General features: G+C 49.4%; 1 pseudogene; it reads right to left on the bottom strand.

Moving 5' to 3' along the window:
- Nucleotides 1-5,522: 5,522 nt before the first annotated feature.
- Nucleotides 5,523-14,142, bottom strand: LOC146177566 (uncharacterized; annotated as a pseudogene).
- Between the last annotated feature and the right edge of the window lie 4,572 nt (nt 14,143-18,714).

Below are 18,714 nucleotides of genomic sequence, written 5' to 3'. Positions count from 1 at the left end.
TTGGCAGCGGATGAGCCCTATGACGACTATTGAAGTACCTACGCTGCCGTTGTCGGATGGTTACATCGCGATCTCTGAACTTTTTCAGGCTCACCTTCTGGGGCAAAAGGCTCTTGGGAGGGACAGGGACTGTTGTGCGTAGCCGCCTGCCCATCAGAAGCTCTGCAGGGCTTTTTCCCAGTGGCCCTGGGGTGTCCCTGTACGCTAGCAGCGAAAGATAGGGGTCCTTAGCTTTTATAATAAGCCGTTTAATTGTTTGGACCATCCTTTCTACTTCCCCATTTGCCTGAGGGTATCTGGGGCTCGTCGTCACAGTGCGGAAGCCATAGTCGCGAGCAAAAGACTGGAATTCCTGAGATACAAATTGTGTTCCATTATCCGAGATGACAACCTCTGGTATGCCATGTCTTGCAAAGAAACTTTTGAGGTGCATAATGACAGTGACACTTTTTGTCGAAGATAGCAAGGCTACCTCTGGGTATCTAGAAAAATAATCTACTACCACCAAGTACCATTTTCCCTCAATATGGCAGAGATCAGCACCTAGCTTTTGCCAAGGACGCTGTGGAGTGGTTGTCGGAATCATTGGTTCCGACTTTTGTTGCCTGTGTTCCGCGCACACTGGGCAATCAGTTACCAACGCTCTCAGCTGGCAACTCAATCCAGGCCACCATACGGACTCTTTGGCTCGAGCTCTGCATTTCTCGATTCCTTGGTGACTCTCGTGCAAGCGCTTCAAGACCTCTGCGCGTAATTTTTGTGGAATCACCAGCCGCACACCTTTGAGTAGCACGCCTTCAGCGACTGTCAGCGTTGCTCTTTCCTGCCAGTATGGACGCAACACCATCGACAGTGATGAGAACTTGGGCCAGCCTTCCAGGCTGAATTTTGTGAGAGCTTGACAGACTTCATCGGCTGCTTGCTCAGCTTTGACTCGTTCAAAAAGGCTAGCCTCGACGGCATTTGTCAAACAGCCCGAAACGAATTTCGCGACTTCGCCAACACTCAGCGCATGAGCATCAATTTGGTTTCCCTGAATCGGGGCTCTAGACAATACATCTGCATTAACGAGGCTCTTACCCGGGACATGCACAACCGTAAAGCTGAACCGCATATGTCTCATGCGAAAGCGCTGAATACGAGGAGGCAAAACATCTAAAGGTGATTTTCCCAACAACGTTACAAGTGGTTTGTGGTCGGTTTCAAACACAATTTCCTTTGATGTACCCTTCGAATCGTTCTGCCGCCCAAGTCATTGCTAACGCTTCCTTCTCAATCTGAGAGTATCTGGTTTCGGCAGGCGTCAGCGAGCGTGACGCAAATGCAACAGGTCTTTTTTCATTGTTTGGTTGAACGTGTATCAATACGGCCCCCAAACCGAATAATGACGCGTCAGCGGAAAGAATCGTAGGGTACTTTACATCATAGTTAGCCATGACGCGCTTCGAAGAGATAACGTCTTTGACGTACGACAGCGCTTGCTCTTGGGCTGGTCCCCACGTCCATTCGGAACCCTTCAAAAGCAAGTGACGTAAAGGCGCCGTTTTCTAAGCCAAATCTGGTATGAATCTTGCCAGATGATTAGCCATACCGAGCAGCCGTCGAACGTCAGACACGTTAGCTGGCGTCGCCAGTTCTTTGATAGCACGAACTTTTTCAGGATCCGGCTTGATGCCAACTTTACTAAGCACACAGCCAAGAAATTTTTATCTCAGTTACCCCAAAGGCACACTTTTCTTTGTTTAGCGTAACACCGGCACTGGCGAGACGATCTAAAGTTAGACGCAGGCGTTCGTCATGTTGAGCCTTGTCGTTAGCAAAAATGAGCACATCATCCATTAGGTTTATCACGCCTGGGATTCCTTCAAGTATCTGCGACATTTTCCTCTGAAAGATCTCGGGTGCCGACGTTATTCCAAACGGCAGTCTTTGAAAACAGTATCTCCCAACTGGCGTTATGAACGTAGTTAACAACTGGCATTCGGGCGACAACCTAATCTGAAAGAAGCCAGAGTGCGTCCAACTTCGAAAACACAGACGCACCACCTAAAAGACCGAAGCTATCGTCCACAGTCGGCATGACATAGGGTTCGCGAAGTACACTTTTGTTTAATTGAGTCAAGTCAACGCAAATACGAACCGCTCCAGATGCTTTGAGTACTGGCACAATTCCTGCACACCATTCTGTTGGCTCTTCTACTTTGCGGATCACACCATCTCGCTCCATACGCTCGAGCTCTTGCTTAACTCGGTCCCGCAAGGGTAAGGCTATGCGACGCGCAACATGAATTGCAAAAGGTGTCGAGTTCGGCTTTAGTCTAATTTTGTATTCTCCTTTTATCGCTCCTAGACCACTGAAAAGCTGCGGGTAGGAAGCTTCGACAGCTGTTGCGCTACTGACCGAGTCCGCAAATTTAATAACTTCTAGAGCCTCAAGCGCTGGGAGACCCAAAAGTACGGAGCGTAATGGTGAGACCACGTACACAATTTGCTGTACAGTGTTTTGTTTCCACTGGATAGTGGCATGAAACTTTCCCAAAACATTCAGTGGCTCATTCGACGGGCCTGTTAGGATTAGGTCGCACTTTTCTAGCCTGGTAGGTAAACCGGGAAACGTCGAGGGCACAACAGAAACTTCGGCACCGGAATCAACTTTAGCGAACACCGGAGTGCCGTTAATGACGACCTGTACATACCGAGAATTAGAGTACTCCCCGTTCACTACGCCAACGAAGAACGCCGCCTTGTCCATATGGAGAGAAGAAAGCTGTACCTTCTTTCCATCACGTGCAGCCTTTTTTCGACATACCGCTGCGAAGTGTCCGGAACAACCGCAGTAGTTGCATTTGGCTGCTTTTGCCGGGCACGAGGCTCTGGGGTGCGTTCCTTGACCGCAGTTGGGGCATGACCCGGGGGTGCCTGGTCGGTAGGACTGGACTCTGGGACGCGGACCTTGTATTCCAGATGAATAGTTCTTTGACGAGCTGTCCGAGTGCTGTCCTGAAGAATACTTTCTGGGCTGTCCTTGGTTGCTGACCGCGTCAAGATTGCCGGTCGCCGTTACCAAGGGTTCGTCGCCGGTTTCTCGCAGTTGCAGCTGCTGTCGTTGGACGGTCTCCTTTAAACGCGCTTTTGCCAAAGCGCTGGTGAGAGTCAAATTCGCATCCATTTGAAGCGACTCAGAGAGCTTAGCGTCCCTGAGGCCGACCACGAACCTGTCGCGAATCATGCGTTCCTTTTCCTTGTAGTCGCACCGGTCCGCCATCGTGTGCAACGCGGTAACGAATTGGTCGACGGACTCTCCAGGTTCTTGAGTGCGACGGTGAAAGCACGCGCTCTCATAAACAAGGTTCCGTGCGGCGACGAAGTGCTCGTCGAACTTCTTTTTGACGACTTCGTATTGCTTCTGTTCTGCTTCAGGTAATGAAAAAGTAGAGAAGATTTCTCTTGCTTGCCTGCCCATCGTATAAAGTAGCGTCCGGACCTGCGCTTCTTCATTCCGCTCATTTAGGCCCGAGGCGAAGCGGTAGTCATCAAAGAGTTGGATCCAAGAAGGCCATTCAGACGTCCGGTCGAAGTCAAACCTTGGCGGAGCTGGAACCGCGAACATTCCGTGGGAGAGCTTGGCTGCGTTGTCCTCTGACATGGCGCCCGTTGACGAAGTTAATGCAACGCCTCTCAAACGCCAGAGGATCCCACTTCTGACACCATGTCGCGTTCGGTCCCTGGCCGGACGCCGAGCGCGGCCGTGTAGCGGGCAGGAATGAGCTGAGACTTGCCCCGATCCCGGCACGATAACAACAACCCCTTTATTTCACGCGAACAGCATCTTATATAGCACGCACACATGTGACCAGTGACGTCACGGACAGACAATGTTTCAGACGCGGCACAGGCGCTATCAGCACAATAACCAAGCCACACAGGCCATGCAAACTGACTTTATTTTACATAAATATTCTGTTCATCATGCATGAAACTTGTAGTGGCATTTCAAGTATCATGCAAAGCAGGAGAAATAGAACTGCTGTTTTTATGACATGCTCGCAAATTTTTCCAGTACGGCAACCACCAGTACTATCTGAAAATAGACTGGCGTAGTATCTGATGACCGTGTTCTGAATGTCTCTGAATTAACATCATGGGGCATGATATAGAAAATGTGCTCATGTTGTAAAGTCAAGCTTGTGCAGGGGTATCGAAGTAAAATTTCAGTTCATTTGTTCTGGAGTAACCAACGTCCAGCTCTCTGATAAACTGCATGGTCGAGGCGGCCCGCATGGTGTGCATGTGTTAGCGGGAGCGGATGTTCAACCCCCCACCCCCCTGCTGTTCCTTCCCAAAAACTTTTACATGCACAAGCCGCAATAAACCCTACCTTTTCCTCCAAAAAAACGAAACAAATATAAATGGTGCAAATGGTACCGCATTCCTTAAGCTCCCATCCTAGTGTGACCCATCCCTTGCGATGCTCAGATATGTGACGCCCTCGCTGATATGGTGGTGAACTCGCCCTGCCACCATACTCGCCGACTAGCGTGAAGCGATAAACGCAATCGTGATGAAAGGGTGACATAAGAAAGTAAGAGGTAAAAGACGCAGGTCTACGATCGTGACTTACCTCCAAACACAACGATGTCACCGAGGTAGTCACCATCTTCTGCGTCTCGGCCCTCCACACAGGACCGCCAAAACACCATCTTGCCCTTCGCAAGATCATCCACATATATTGGAGAATAGTTCTCTACCATGTCGATGCTGACGATTGCTTTGCCGCCGTCGTAGTATTCGACATACGCGTGCGATGGCGCAGGCATGGCGTGATGGTAGAAAAATAGGCGAACACTGACAGCAACAAAGCAAAGAAACGGTATGGTGCACAACCACAAAGCAAAATAACAGAACCTAACGGAGAGAGGTGGAATGGGTCTTACGATCCTTCTATCTCTCTTTCTCTCCGCTCTCCTTGAGAGAGAACGCGCGAGATCTCCGGTGGGAAAGCGACGGAGAGAGTGATGGAAGCGATGGGGTGTAGCCTTGTACTTCGTATTTTTATTTTATAACGCACGCCGCGGAGCGAAGTTCCGCTAGCACGGATCTCCTTTGCACGCAACAGCAGTCTACGTAGGATCGCTGTGCTTTGTCTCGGAGCGCATTGTCTGGCTTTCCCGCCTGATGAGGACGAGCGCTCCACCTTCTAGCTGCACTCTTCATAGCAGGAACATTAGAAAATAAATATTCGCTTCTAATCACTCAGGCCGCGCCATATGAAGACCATGCCATGAACACTAGCCATGACACAGATATGCAAAAAAGACTTTTAAAATAGTGTTTTCCCTTCCCTCTACAATAATCACTAATGAGTGCAACGTCTTTGCTGCTGCCTCAATTGGAAAACATTTAAGGTGGCTGATGCTAGAGGGACTGCCTGAAATGGTGACATGGCTGGCCGTGGCGATGACATGGCTGGTGGTGGTGACGTGGCTGGCGGTGGTGAGGTGGCTGCTAGATCTACAGGGCACTTACTGATGAGTGTCATGCACGAACCTCTGCAGCAGCTCGTGCCGCTTCCTCCTGCCTTCCCGGTACAGTGCAGGGGTTTCCTCCTCATCGTCACACAAGTCTGTGTCGCCATCATGGTTGTCACTGACAGAGTCTGTGCTCAGCAGATAAGGTTGCCGGACGTTAATGCACACATTGTGCAACACTGCACACGCTGAAACTATCTTTGCAGCCATAACGGGTTCATAGTGCAATGCCCGGTGCCTCTGTAAGCACCTAAAGCGACCCTTCAGGACGCCAATGGTACGCTCAACAACAGACCTGAGCGACGAATGTGCACTGTTGAACCTTGCAGCAGGGCTGCCCTGTGCATGGTTTCCTGGGATAGGTTTGAGGAGCCGAATGGCTGCAGAGGGTAGGCACCATCACCTGCAAGTGAGAGAAAAATGAGTTACCCACTGTGTTTGTTATTTGTTCAACAAGAGCGTGTTGCTATTGTTTTTGTGCTGATTTTATATCATCATGCAAACATTCAGCCTGTTTATTACCCATTGATTACGTTTTATTCTCAAGTGATTTTATGCGCATCAGCATCAACGCTGCTATCTATTGCCTATGTTCTTTTATACTGCGTCGTTATGTTGTTCCGTTGTGGCGTTGGAAGAGTTTCTCTCATTAAAATAAAATGGAATCCCATGCACTTAATGTCATTGAGGTTCCTTCAATGCTACACAATTTTGCATGTAAATTGCAAATGATGGCAGTGACACTCCGGAAAAAAGCTCCTATTAAAGTATATAAGTGCATATAATGGGTTTTTGTCACCATGCACCATTTTAAAGCAGACCAGAACTTTTCTTTGCAGTACTAGAGGCAGCAACTATATCTGCCTATGCTGGAACACTTGAACAATGAAAAATCAAAGCCAAGTATAAAATCACTTCCAGGTACAATTAATACACTGCCGATGTGCACACATATGTGTCATGGAACTGACCTCGAAATAGTCAAGCGCTCAGCTACTCCATTAAGTACATAAAAATAAATACATGTAGACAGCCGGCCAGCTAAACAGAGAGCATAAACCAGAGACGTTCGCGGGCAGACCAGAGCCACTGCTGAGAGAAAGTAATGCCTTTTCCTAACACACTGTGGTACAAATAGCTTCACAACACAAAACTTTTTTTTTAGCAGAAGTAAAGAATTATTACACTGGTGTACACAGACGTTTTTGCACTTTGCTTGTGCTTGTTTCTGCTTTGTATCTGGTGTCAAAAGCATACATTTGGCTCTAATTAAAATCGATGCATTTCCCAAACTTATTCAATGCAAAATAGGATTCTAAGTTAAGTGCATTAAGTGTTCTTGCACAATAAAAAATTAACATTGGAACAGGCCAATGACCCAATTTGGGTTATATTATTTTCGTAGTGTCACAGGGGTGTTACTATTGTTGAAAACATTGCTGTTTTTGTTGGGTTCAGTTTTGTAAATAATAAATATTTATTCCATTATTCATTACTTTTCATCAACTGTTATAGATGAGCAATGAGCAGACACATATCTTGTATTACTTATGGGTTATCAGTAAATTACACATTGTTTACATTCATTAGGTTATTTATAGTAATGATGGCTTCATTCTTCACCACACATTATTGACAAGTGATTTCATGCTGAAACTAACATGTGTTCCTAATAAACATAGGTTACGAAGAGTAGCCTGTTCCTCACTTAGAGGATCATTTTTTGCAAGTCCGAACTTCACCGTCATTCATGCTATCGCTGACATTTGGTGCACTGTATTTTCACTCATTTGTTTGTTCACATCCTGTATATGTCATGCTAAGTTGAGGTGTGCTGATTAAATCTTTTGGTACATTCTATTCATTCCATGTGCACCGCTATTCATGTTTTTTTTTTGTTTCCTTTATACCCTATATGGTTGGCTAAAGGTTTAGCCAAGAGTATGAATAAATACAGAAATCAATGTGTTTTCCCCGTATTTAACAGCTACATTAAACGATCACTGCTAGTGGCTGCAATCATACTTGTTCAATGCAAGCATTTTCCCGGTCTGCCAGCATTTACATAACTAGTCGGTACGTAGTAGGCGAATATGTCTACTTAGGACAGGTAGTAACCGCAGATCCGGACAATGAAAAGGAAATAACAAGAAGAATCGATTGGGATGGAGCGCATTTGGCAAGCACTCGCAGATCGTGACTAGCAGCTTACCGTTATCGCTCAAGAAGAAAGTATACAACAGTTGCATCTTTCCTGTACTCACCTATGGGGCTGAAACGTGGAGGCTAACCAAGAGAGTTCTACTTAAGTTGAGGACAACCCAGAGGGCAATGGAACGAAAAATGGTAGGGGTAACATTATGCGATAGAAAACGTGCAGAGTGGGTCAGAGATAGAGTGCCGGCACTTCTACGGACTCATCTTATCCTGACCGCTCCTCCCACTCCTCCCGTCGATCGCCGTCTCCCCGCCGTCGTTCCCTCTCGCCGCTGCGCCGTCGCTCTCCTGCTGGCCCGGAGGAAAACTAACAGCCGCAGTTCCGGAGGCAAGAACTGCGTTTTCCTCAACTTGTGAAAGTCCTCCGTCTTCCCCGACCAACGTTATCGAAGTGTTTGTTGATGGCGTCGCAGTTCTCGCTCTTGTGGACACTGGCGCCGCTGTGTCTGTTATAAGTGCCAACTTTTGCCGCCGACTTCGTAAAGTTACGACGACTGTTTCGAAATTTTTTCTCCGAACTGCCAGCTCACATCGCATTCAACCGCTTGCGGCGTGCACAGCTCGAATTGTCATTCAGGGTGTTTTGTACGTCGCCGAATTTTTTGTGCTGCCTCACTGCTCTCACGAACTGATTCTGGGTTGCGACTTTCTCACTAGTCATCATGCCATTATTGATTGTGCCCGAGCCAGCATCGAATTGTCTCCGCTTTCACCGGCCGCCTCGTCTGATACACCGCTCTACATCGATAACTGTGGCCGAAGATACTGACATCCCCGCCTGCTCTACCGCCCTCGTGCCCGTTTCCTGCGCCGGCTTTTCTGATTCGACAGTTCTGTTCACTCCGACTCACGCAGCTAATCGTCGCCATTGCTTAGTCCTGCCTTTCGCCCTTCTGACTTTCTGTGGTGGCTACAGCGCCATATACGTCTCTAACCCGTCGCCTTGTCCGTCAACGCTTCTTCGGGGAGAGCGTCTTGGTCATGTCGAGTCCTTTGATGACGCTATGACATCTGCCGTCTCAGAAGACCCAACCCCACTGCAACTCGATACTATTGACTTGCCCGCTTATGTACCGAACGACGACTCCACTGCAGCTTTTTCTGGCTGTCTGGATGCCAGCCTTTCAGCAGATCAACGCGACCAGCTCGTCAGCTTGCTGCAGCGCTTCCGTTCCTCATTCGACCTTCCTCGGACATCTTTGGGGCGCACATCCGTAGTCACTCACTGCATCGACACCGGTACGCACGCCCCGGTACGCCAGCGCCCTTATCGGGTATCGGCTGCTGAACGTCAAGTCATCACCGAGCACGTTAATGACATGCTTCAGCGTGGCGTCATCCAGCCTTCGCACAGCCCTTGGGCTTCTCCAGTTGTTCTCGTGAGGAAAAAGGATGGCTCTATACGGTTCTGTGTTGATTACAGGCGTTTGAACAAGATAACGCGAAAAGACGTATACCCCCTTCCACGTATTGATGACGCTCTGGATTGCCTTCAAGGTGCCGAATTCTTTTCATCTCTGGATCTTCGCTCGGGCTACTGGCAAGTACCCATGGCAGCTGACGATCGACCAAAAACCGCCTTTGTGACACCTGATGGTCTCTATGAATTTAACGTCATGCCGTTTGGATTGTGCAACGCGCCGGCCACCTTCGAGCGCATGATGGACACAATCCTGTGCGGACTCAAGTGGCATGACTGTCTTTGTTACCTAGACGATGTTGTCGTGTTTTCAAAAGATTTTACGTCACATTTGGACCGTCTCGAGCGTGTGCTAAAGTGTTTGACTGATGCCGGCCTGCAACTAAATTTGAAAAAGTGCTGCTTCGGGGCTCGCCAGCTTCCTATATTGGGACACGTTGTTTCGAAAGACGGTGTTCGTCCAGATCCTGCGAAACTCCGGGCAGTAGCTGAGTTTCCACGCCCAACTTCCCTAAAGGAGCTGCGTAGTTTTATCGGGCTGTGCTCGTATTTTCGTCGCTTCGTACACAATTTCGCTTCGATCATCTCGCCGCTGACTGATCTCCTTGCCGGTGACGCCATTCTTTCGTCTTGGACATCCGACTGTGATGAGGCCTTTTCGACACTTCGGCGCCTTCTAGTGTCGCCTCCGATTCTCCGCCATTTTGACCCTACGGCGCCTACCGAAATTCACACTGATGCCAGCGGTGTAGGTCTCGGCGCTGTCCTTGCACAACGAAAGCCCGGCAACCCAGAGTACGTTGTTGCTTATGCCAGCCGTACCTTAACAAAGGCCGAAAAGAATTATTCTGTAACCGAAAAGGAGTGCTTGGCCATCATTTGGGCCATTGGGAAGTTCCGCCCATATCTCTACGGTCGTCCCTTTTCTGTTGTTACGGACCATCACGCACTCTGCTGGTTGTCCACCCTTAAAGACCCATCCGGCCGTCTTGCTCGTTGGGCCCTCCGCTTACAAGAGTACGACATTCAGGTTACCTACCGGTCAGGCCGTAAGCATTCTGATGCCGACGCCCTGTCTAGGTCACCTCTTCAATGTAGCTCTGACTCGACAGCTATCACCATAAGTGACTCATTTTCGCTAGAAATTGCCGACATGCCCAATGAACAAAGGCAAGACCCTTGGATCGCTTCTCTTCTCACGCTTTTATCTACACCTTCTCTGCGCCCAGCTTCACGAACGCTTCACCGCCAAGCTCGTCACTTTTCCATCCGCGACGGCATGCTTTACCGCCGAAACTACCTTTCCGACGGACGCAAGTGGCTCCTTGTCATTCCTCGGCATCTCCGTTCGGAAATATGCGCCGCTTTTCACGCCGATCCTCAGTGTGCCCACGCCGGAGTGTTGAAAACTTACACTCGTCTTCGCCTCCGCTATTACTGGCGGGTATGTACCGCTTCGTGCGTCATTACGTTCGCGCATGCCAGGAATGCCAACGCCGCAAAAACCCTCCACACCACTCCACCGTTCCGATGCAGCCCTTGCCCTGCCCCAGCCGACCATTCGATCGTGTTGGTATTGATCTTTACGGGCCACTACCAGTCACTCCAGCTGGTAACCGTTGGGTCATCGTGGCTGTTGACCACCTTACCCGCTACGCAGAAACATCTTCCTTACCTTCTGCGTCGGCGCCAGACGTTGCGTCTTTCGTCCTGCATCATCTCGTTCTGCGCCATGGTTCACCTAAAGAATTGCTCAGTGACCGTGGCCGTGTTTTTCTTTCTGAGACCATTGAAGCCCTTCTTCAGCAGTGCCGCATTGTCCACCGTTCTACCTCGGCCTACCATCCGCAGACAAATGGCATGACAGAACGTTTTAACCGCACCTTAAGTGACATGCTGGCCATGTATGTCGCGTCCGACCACTCAAACTGGGACCGGCTTCTCCCATTCGTCACGTACGCTTATAATACTGCCATACAAAGCACGACCGGCTTCTCCCCCTTTTTTTCTTCTATACGGCCGTGAACCCACCTCAACTATGGACACGATACTTCCTTATCGCCCTGACACCTCCGAAGCGACCACCGTCTCTCAAGCAGCAGCATATGCAGAAGAATGTCGCCAGTTGGCCCGCTCATTTACAACCCAGAACCAAGGTCACCAGCAGTTCCTTCGCGCACCGTCTTGTCCAGCTCCTTCATACACCGCAGACTCCCTCGTGTGGCTTTGGGTTCCTGCCACCCCTTCCGGCCTCTCTACCAAACTTGCTTCCAAATATCATGGCCCATATCGGATTATTTGCCAGACCTCTCCGGTGAACTACGTTATAGAACCGCTTGTACCGACACCGGATATGCGTTGCCGCGGGCGTGAAACAGTGCACGTTGACCGCCTCAAGCCCTGTTACGACCCGCCTGTTGTGTCCACACCATGAGTCGGCAGGATGCCTCTTTTTTCTCCCGGGGATAATGTAGTGTCACACCAACGCTCGGTGATTGTCGACGATGACAAAGACGACGAGCGTACGTCGAAAGGCGCGTGCAAAAGAAAGAAGACGGCAGACAAAAGACGAAGACGCAAGAGACTGACGCGCTAGGTAAACGGTCGACCTGAACACCGACCTGAGCTTCAACGCACCCTTACACTCAAGTTACCGACATTCTAGTAGAAATTAAGAAGAAATGGACATGGGCAGGACATGTAGTGCGAAGAGAGGATAACCGATGGTCGCTGAGGGTAACAAACTGGATTCCCAGGGAAGGAAAGCGTAGCAGGGGGCAGCGGAAAGTGAGGTGGGCGGATGAGATTAAGAAGTTCGCAAGGGTCAAGTGGATGCAGCTAGCACAGAACCGGGTTAAGTGGAGAAATATTGAAGAGGCCTTCGCCCTGCAGTGGGTATAGTCAGGCTGATGATGATGATGCTTCCCCGGAATCGAGTATGCTGTGGTGGCACAGGTCATGGTGCGCTGGGCGTGCTTTTCACACGAAGGCATCATGAGCAGTGCCAGGGAAGGTAGCATGGAATGCCCTGATGAGAAGGTTTGCATCGCACACTTGCAATGAGATGTTAAAAAATGCAGTCAGTTATTTTTTATCACTTATTCAGATGTTGAAACAAATATGCTGAACGATATGGTGAAGTTTTATTTTAAACTGCAAATTATTTACTAGCAGTAGAAAGAAGTGATCATAATTTTCAAACATATCTTATGTTACTTGCAGCATGCACATGTTTGGTTTGGTTTGGGGCCCAGCCGAGGTGGTGCAGTGGAAAGACGCCCGACTACTGTCCGGAATACCCGGGTTCGAACCTGACCTCGGCGGCTGCGTTTCGATCGAGGCAAAACGAAGAGGTGTCCGTATGCTGTGCGATGTCAGCGCACGATAAAGATCCCCAGGTAGATAGATAGATGGATAGATAGATAGATAATAGGTGGTCGAAATTTCCGGAGTCGTCCACTATGGCGTCTCTCATAGCCTCAGTCGCTTTAGGACGTTCAACCCCACAAACCAAACCAGGCATGCACATGTGATATTTGCCTTTCTTACCATAGAAAATCTTGTGCTACACTGCTGATTTGGTAAGTTGACTGTTTTTACATGGTCACGTCAGCTTACTCGCTACTAATGGCACATAGTAACCAAATCACATTTGTCAACAGTACTCACTCAGAGCTGTGCATAGGAAATAAAGAGTCCTTCTAAAGCAGGTAACTTGTAATACCTACTCTCGTGCATCAGTGCAATAATAAGACCTTTGTCTTTGCCAAAATAACAGCGATAAGATGTCATTTTGCTTGCTTGGCAGGGCGCCACCCGAGTGCTGTAAACAGTTGTAGTCACGTTTTGATACAGTTCCCTTCATGTACCATGCACTACTTCTGCAGAGCATTCGTCGACTACTATGCACAGTACAATATATCATTATAAACACACCAACGAAAACATATAGGCCATATTGCACTAAAGCAGATAAACAGCTATAACAAGAAAAAAGGTAAGAAAGCCTCACACTTACGACTCACAAATTTGAGGTCACTGCGTATGCTAAATAAAACCATCGCCGTCAAACCTCATTTTGTAAACAAGGAACGATAAATGCACTGCACCACTGCAATAGTGGAAGGAAAGTATGTGGAAACGCGATCCCGTTACACAGGCGAAGTGTGCCCAATCTAATACCTCATTTATGTTCCATCTTCAGGGTCACAGGACCACAAAACGAGGGGGGGGGGGGGGGGGGTAGCACACCATCGCTAATAGTGGAATACAGTAAGTTCGTACCTTGCAGACACTCTATGTTTACTTCTCAAAATTTATTACCTTATAACTCTATATGAATGCCACTGCTGTCGCATATGATAACCCGCTCATTTTAGCACTACTGTTTTTGAGCTGAAATGTACGCGTAAGTCAGGCGATCATGCGCATCACAGTCACCGAAGGCAGTCATTACATGGACGACTAGTCCCTCTTACCACCAAGACGTTCACGGCGTAGTACCCTTTGCGGTAGAAGTATGTCGGTTTGTTGACCACGTCTGTTGGTGCGCTGATGCAAACAAATGTCCCGTCAATGGCACCGATGCACCCCTCGAACCTGCTGTCCAGCAGCTCAAATCCCTCCAGCGCTTCTGCACGCTCCTCCTTAGTGTAGAGGAAAAATGCGCTCGTCCCTGAGGCAGCTCACGATTGCGTCGGTAATGACATGAAGACAGCGACTGACGGTCGACTGATTAACTGCCAGATGTTCATCGCTCACAACCAGTTCCTTAAAGCTGGATGTAGCGTAAAATCGCAGAGCACACAGGACTTCCTGTTCCACGGTCAGTACTGTGCTTGTATAAACACGCTGCCTCTGGATCTCGTAGCGCAGTTCGTCACACAACCACATCACCAAAACCTTAGTCAGCCGGTAGTGCCCACGGAATGCTTCGTCGGGCAAATCAAAGGCCACGGTAACTCTCACCGGCTCCATTGCAACCACACACCTTAGTTAACACTCGGTACAATACGGTGTGCCTCCGATATTGTAAACACTTTTTAACTACACCTTCGAATGCTGCGTCTGCCATGCGTGTGCGTCTGTGGCGTCTGTACGCTACCGCGCGGTCTCCATGAGCTCCATGGTCTCCATGAGCTTGTCTGCGCAAGGCATTAGGGAGATAGGTCGGAGGTGATCGCTATTGATCAGCTTACCCGGCTTAGGGATGAAAGTGACAAGCGCTGTTTTCCATTCAAGGGGGAGGGGTGTTTCTTCTTTCCAGATAGCGTTCATATATTTTAGCAGGGACGCAGACGCCGGATCAGGAATGTTGGACAAAAGTTTGACCGTGACCTTCTCCCTGCCGGGAGCGGTACCCCGTTTCATTTTAGCAAGAGCTGCCCGCAGCTCATGGAGCTGGAAAGGACGATACATATCTGGATTATCTCTGCCGGCATAGAGATATTCCTGTCCACGGGTGTCTTCAACTTGACACAGATACTGATCCCGTAGTCTATGCAAGTTGGTCCGTATTGCCCTTGAAATAATGAATTGCTCATTGCAGATGTTTCTGTGTTTCTGTGCGGATCTGAATGGGATCTATGAGGTTACGGAATAGCCTCCAACTATTGCGTCTAGGCATTTGTCTAGCAGCAGAGTTACAGCGATCCACCCAGTTAGAGTCGGTGAGCTGGGCAGCATACTCAACCGCATTTTGGGTGAGATCGCGAATCCTCAAGCAAAGTTTCTTGTTATGTTTCTGACGGCGGCTTCTCCTAGTGAGGCTGCGCCGCGCTTCCCAAAGATGAAGGAGGTGGTTGTCCACATCCGTTACCTTATCTGTGAGTTGTATCTGCTTTTCGTGTTTGTGTCGTGTTTAGCGCGCTTGTTAGCGCGCTTCCTGTCTCCTGGTTTTGCTAAATAAATATGTAGTGTTTTGTTTGTTGCATAAGCCCCAAGGAAATCAGGCTATCAGAGAAGTCGTGTAGGATGATGTCGGAAATTTCGGCCCCCTTGTGTTTTTTATTTGACACGAACTGACATCGCAGAACACACGGTCTTTCCTTTAACGCCTTCATTGAAAAGCAGCTGGTGTTCGACCCCGCCCCCTTGCGCACAGTATCTTTCCGTCTTCTGTTCCATCTTGATACTGCCACGGATTATGATGCTGTACAAACAGTCGGCAGTGATCGAGACGCCCCTGCACCGTATCTTCTGTGCGTTTGATCGCATCACGTAAGTTCTCAATAGCTACCTTTGGTGATATTATTGGAGCAAGGCTGAAGGAGAGGAAAAACATAGAAGACAGGTGAAAAGATGTTGAGTCTCTCCTGTCGGGCGAAGCCGTTGATCAGCTGAGCTCCCTGCCCTCTCGACATTTTGCTCAGCACTCCGACGTCAAACCCCAGTCGTAACAAATTCGTGGTCAGGTGCGGGGTATGACTACACTAACGACGCATCCTCAACCGCTGGAGCTTCGCAGGAACCGTCACCTCGCTGGTCTTCCGCCCGTTTATTAAGCATGCAACAGACTACCGAGCAGTCCAAAACATCTGCCCACGTCTGGCGATGTGCGGCCGACCACTATGAATGCGACACTACCGTTTCGTGAGCCTCGTTCCTTTGCCGGTCAAGCAAGGCAAGATGCTGATGACTGGCTCACTCATTGTGAACGTATGAGCCGCTACAACCGCTGGGAATCGGGGGCTAAACTGGCGAATGTTGTCTTCTTTTTGCTGCAACCCGCGCTGATGTTATATGAGAGCCACGAGGACGCCCTCACCACTTAGGACAATTTTGTCGAAGCAGTCAGGGAATGTTTCGGTTACCTAGCTGCAAACAAGAAACAGGCCGAGCAGACACTTGCACAGAGGGCCCAGACAGCTGGGGAAACTTGCACCACCTACATCAAGGTTATACTCAACCGTCGACCGCAAAATGACTGAGGAAGATAAAGTAGGCCCTCTGCTCAAGGGTATTGCAGAAGAAGTCTACCACTTCCTCACTGCCAAAGACGACTTGAGTTCGGTCTCTATTGTTATCCGACACTGCCGGACATTCGAGACCCTCAAAACTTGCCGAATTACACCGAGGTTTGGACGGCTCGCAAATGTCACTACTGTGGCTAGTATCGAAGAATAACCATCTCAAAGCCTCCTGTGCGCAACCCGTGAAATTGTTCAGCGATGAGATGTCACAACTTGAGCAGCTTGCTCGGCCTAATGGCTTCGTAGGTGACACGTATGATCTTCAAACCTATGGAGGTGCGCACCCACCGATGTCAGCGAATGTAACCGACATCGCCTGCCGCGACGACCGGTACACCCCGCGACCAAGACCTGACGAGAGCTACCAACAATTTCCATACCATCAGAGCCGATGACCCTCCCTCTTACTCCAATCGTACATCACGCCGATCACCGGAAAACTACATCGTCCCGTAATTAACATCTGTATATTCGTTGCATCCTACCAAGGAACCAGCTGACATGCCCCTTTTTGGTCAACCTGTTCCGGTTTGCTACCGATGTCGAGTCGCGAGCCACATTTCCCGCTACCGCAATCGGCGCGCCTAGTTCAGGAATCCCCCAACAGCATGGAATCGACGCGCTGTCCAGCCCTACATCGACACCTATCGGCCAGAACATCCTCGTCCCGTAGGAGTGTGGAGCAAAACTTTTGTTGTAGCAAAAACAGATGAGTGATATGAGCAGAGCAGAGAGTCATGTGAAAGAGCCAAGAGAACTGAGTGTTCTCGTGTACCTTCTTACATGGCAACGTTGAGCAACGCGAATGGAGAGCCAAATGTGATGCTCAAGCTAGACATAAATACAGGAGGTGACCATAGTGTGATACACAGTTGGAACGCCAGTACCACAATACACAACTAGTACCTGCCGCGCTCGGCTTGGGCAAGAAATTATGTGGTTTTGGTTGGTGGGAAATGTTTTCTTGCACGATTTTGTTTTGCAAAGTGTCACTTGTGTCGGCGTGCTCTGATTACTTTGTCCACAGAATGTAGCGATGCCATGGCGGAGAATGCATTTGCTAAAATAACCATTTAATTTGCGAACTCTATGCTGTGCGTTGCACATTTCCATGTGCAATGCTACTTGTCCTGCTTTAGAAGTGTAACGAACATGTAAGCAGTGTGGCCTTGTAATCATTTTCCGGTATCCTTGCATCATTTGCTCCTCTCAATCTAAAATATGTGAAAACTGTTGAGTATCATTACGGGTTCTAATAAACAGAGTTATTTTTAATATCTTACCTGTGTCTGTGCAGTCCATTTTGTGTACAATGTATTAAGGTTGTGGGGCCCTTGGCCCCTCTGTTTTGGAGCATATCAATGCAACAACGCAGCCGGCCGCACTCGGCCGGCGCCGACGCTACTGCGCATGTCAGGCAGCCTGGACTCTGACGCGTAACGTTGCACGTGACTCGCCGAGCGTCTAGATAAGCGACGAGCAAACAGCCGCTGGGGGCTTTTTTCCCGCTGGACGGCATGGGCAGCGGCGTTCGCCGGGGGCTCTACGTGAGTGTGTGCGTTTTCGAAGCGTCGTGTTTTTGTCCGGCAGCGCACGCGCTTTCCGGCCTCGCCACATGCGGCTTGGCTCTTGTGTTTCCACCTGGTTGTGTGGCGTGTTATCGATGCTCGCTTCCTTGTACGGTGCTGTGCAGCAACTCGCAAGATTGTTTTCTTTCACCATGCGTTTCACCATGCCTTTCATCATAGAGTTTATTTTTGACTGCTCAAATTAAAGAGGTTTCATTTGTTCACGTTGTTGCCGGTCGTTTGTCGCATGGGTGGCGGCTCACGAACCCCCCTGAGTGAGGGCTGAGGCCCACAAGGTTTATAGCATTTGCTGCCAATGCTACTGTAAACAGTTTCTTTTACTGCGGCATATGCAGATGTACGAAATGCAGCTAAATAAAGCTGCATACTGGTTGCATATCAACCAAGCATCACAAGCGTTTGCTCCGGCCTTGTGATTTGTTCATTTATTCATCCTCTCATTCCATCACACACACACAGTTCACACCGATACGATTTACACCGCGACGGCCACACCGAAGCAGGATGTACGAAGACCCCTTTGATTTGCTCGACAAGGTGTTTCGACGGATGTTACGTCTCGAGAAGGAGGAAATACACCCACTGTACAACGAACTCGCGGATGAAATGGGATGAGTCCAGCTGCGTGCACTGCCAGGGAAGCAGCAGCTGGTGTGGGCGTGTGCTTCTTCGCCACTGCAGGCTTCCTTGCACACACACGAGGTTGAGGCAAAGCAGACGACTTGGCCAGCTACAGGAGGTGATCATGTCCGGCTGCTACGCTGCACTTGGCGCCGCAGTTGCTGACCTACCGTGCACAGGTGTGCAAGGTGTTCTCGCGAACAGGCTCACAACACAACTGCGCACGGCTTTGCAGGTATGTATGGCGCGACCGTGAGCCCGCCAAGTAGCCGGCACGTAGAGGCGGCCCATTGTCAGAGCCAGCTGCCTCCTCCTCATCCAAGGGCACGGGGCAATCGAAGCAGAGGTTATGCAGCGCGGCACACGAT

Source organism: Amblyomma maculatum, chromosome 10 (genome assembly GCF_055883805.1).
Source record: "Amblyomma maculatum isolate TAMU_Amacu chromosome 10, ASM5588380v1, whole genome shotgun sequence".
Taxonomy (NCBI): Eukaryota; Metazoa; Arthropoda; class Arachnida; order Ixodida; family Ixodidae; genus Amblyomma; species Amblyomma maculatum.
This window is presented reverse-complemented; position numbering and strand designations above follow the sequence as displayed.